The following is a 3,135-nucleotide window of genomic DNA, read 5'->3' as shown; positions in this document are numbered from 1 at the left end:
AGGCCTGGGCTGGATTTGAACCTGCCAGCTCTGGTGTATGTGGCTGGCGTCTTAGCCACTTGAGCTACAGGCGCCACCCAATTCCCATTTAATTCTTAACACAACTGTCTACATAACTTTAGCTTGTGCATTAGGTAGAAAGTTATCTCACTATTGGCTTTACTCTTGTATTCCCAATCACATATTAGAGTGTTTTATGTGGTATATCAAAGGTTTGTGCCGTTTTGAGTGCAGGTCTCTAACACAGAAGCCCCAAACATGGTGTCTCAAACATATTTCTTTTTTTTAAAAAACTTTATTCAAAACCATATGAGATTACCATATTTAGGTTACACTGTTCTCACTTCCAAGGTAAAGTTCCAATTGAAGAAGAGCCCCTCACCCAGGGGACATGTTTTACACCCTCACAATGTGCACATTGGGTGAGATCCTGCCTCATGCCCTCCCTCCTCCTGCCATATGTCCTCCCTCCTCCCCCGTCCTGCTTCCCTCTACCCCGGAACTGGACTATAATAGTGTTTTATTGTTCTTAGGAACATGTAATTGTTTATATATTGATTTCATATTGGTATGGAGTACATTGGATATTCATCTTTCCATTCTTGTGATACTTTACTGGGAAGAGTATATTTCAACTCCATCCAGGTAAATGTAGAAGATGTAAAGTCTCCATCTTTTTAATGGCAGCATAATATTCCATGGTATACATATACCACAGTTTGTTGATCCACTCAAACATATTTCATAAGAAAGAGGTGCTCATGTATTAGAGTCTCTACCAACACTTGTGTATGCTGCTGCCTCAAGTAGGACTTATCTCTGAAGGAGGAAATTGCTGCTACTTTCTCCATTTTAGAGTTTATTTTGTCCCATCCTTCATTTTACAGATGAGGAAACAGACCAAAAGAGAGGAAAGGACTTATCCAAGCAAAGGCTTTATCATTGTCGGACTGGCATCCTGATTGCCCATTTTATAGAACAAAATCTATTTCCTTTGCAGCATCCTCAAATCATTTCCAAGATGTCATCTTCCTGGTGCTGAAAACTCAGTCCCAGCCTAGGCACAGTAGCTTACCCTTGTAATCCTAGCACCTAGGGAGGCTGAAGCAGGAGGATTGCTTGAGGCCAAGAGCTTGAGGTTGCAGTGAGCTATACCCATGCCACTGCACTCTAGATAGTAGTCTAGGCAACAGAGTGAGACCCTGTTTCAAAAAAAAAAGAAAAAGAAAATTCAGCCCCAGGAATATCCAACTAATGCCTTTGTTAAGTCTCTTTGCCCAATAAAGGCAGTCCCTGGGTTACGAACGAGTTAGGTTCTGTAGGTTTGTTCTTGAGTTTGTATGTAAGTTGGAACAGGTACATTTACCTTTTACCTGTGGTAACCTCTGTTCGTGAGTCGTAAGTTAGCCAGATGTTTATAACTGGTGGAATGCATGTGTAAGAAACTATCTCCCTCTGCTGGTAAAATGGTGTAACTACAAAGCCTAAAACTACTGGGAGTCGATTGCATTTAGGAAAAACAAATTAGGCTCTAAGAAAAAGGCTTAGGTTGAAAATAGCCAGGAGTTGTGGCTGTAGTCCCAGCTACTCGGGAGGCTGAGGCAAGAGAATCGCCTAAGTTCAGGAGTTAGAGGTTACTGTGAGCTGTGTGACGCCACGGGACTCTACCGAGGGCGATAAAATGAGACTCTTGTCTCTTTAAAAAAAAAAAAAAAAAGACTTAGGTTGATGTTTGAGTGTTTCAACCTCTTTACTGTTGCCAAGACCCAGTTAGGATAATTCACTTCAAAGAATGGATTCACAGAAGAATGTATGTCAAGTAATATAGCCCTAGAGAGTGAACAAGACAAAAATCCTTTATCCTTGAAGTTGGTACGGTAGTTAACAGAATTAGTTGAGTTTTAGACACAGATTTTTTTTTTTTTTTTGAGACAGAGTCTCAAGCTGTCGCCCTGGGTAGAGTTCTGTGGCGTCACAGCTCACAGCAACCTCCAACTCCTGGACTTAAGCCATTCTCTTGCCTCAGCCTCCCAAGTAGCTGGGACTACAGATGCCTGCCACAATGCCCGGCTATTTTTTGGTTGTAGTTGTCATTGTTGTTTGACAGGCCCAGGCTGGTTTCACACCTGGCAGCTCTGGTGTATGTGACTGGCGCCTTAGCCACTTGAGCTACAGCACCAAGCTATAGACAGAATTTGAACTGCTAGTAGAATATGCACATGGAGATGACAGTAAAAAGCCTAGCTTAGGAATCAGAATCAGAAACACCAGGTTAGTTCATAGCTAGAAGTAAAGTTGTTTTTTTTTTTTTTTTTGAGACAGAGCCTCAAGCTGTTTCCCTGGGTCGAGTGCTGTGGCATCACAGCTCACAGCAACCTCCAACTCCTGGGCTCAAGCGATTCTCCTGCCTCCGCCTCCCAAGTAGCTGGGACTACAGGCGCTCGCCACAACGCCCGGCTATTTTCTGGTTTTAGCCATCATTGTTGATTAGCAGTCCCAGGCTGGATTCACACCCACCAGCTCAGGTGTATGTGGCTGGAGCCTTAGCTGCTTGAGCCACAGGTGCTGATGCACTAGAAGTAAACTTTAGGAGTCTTCAGCCTGTAGTGGGTGGCTTATACTTTGAGCATCTAGGTAAGAACAGTGGGCTGAGGACAGAACCTTAAAGGTGAACAATATTTCAGAGAGAGGAAGTCATGAAACCAGAGAATTAGTAAGCATGTCACATAAACCTTTAAATAAAGATTGGTAACATTTAACATATGATTGTCATTTATAATAAGAATACAAGTTGCAAAATTTCACAACAGGAAGATAGTACTTAAGAAAGATTAATGGGGAGGCGCCTGTGGCTTAGTGAGTAGGGCACTGGCCCCATATACCAAGGGTGGTGGGTTCAAACCCAGCCCTGGCCAAACTGCAACAACAACAAAAAATAGCCAGGTGTTTTGGCGGGCGCCTGTAGTCCCAGCTACCTGGGAAGCTGAGGCAAGAGAATCACCTAAGCCCAAGAGTTTGAGGTTGTCGTGAGCTGTGACACCACAGCACTCTACTGAGGGCAACAAACTGAGACTCTGTCTCAAAAAAAAGAAAGAAAGATTAATGGCATATTAAAAACACGAGGAAAAAAAACAC

This window comes from Otolemur garnettii, unplaced genomic scaffold (assembly GCF_000181295.1).
Source record: "Otolemur garnettii isolate 467f Iridium unplaced genomic scaffold, OtoGar3 scaffold00009, whole genome shotgun sequence".
Lineage (NCBI taxonomy): Eukaryota > Metazoa > Chordata > Mammalia > Primates > Galagidae > Otolemur > Otolemur garnettii.
Note: the sequence above shows the minus strand (reverse complement) of the source record.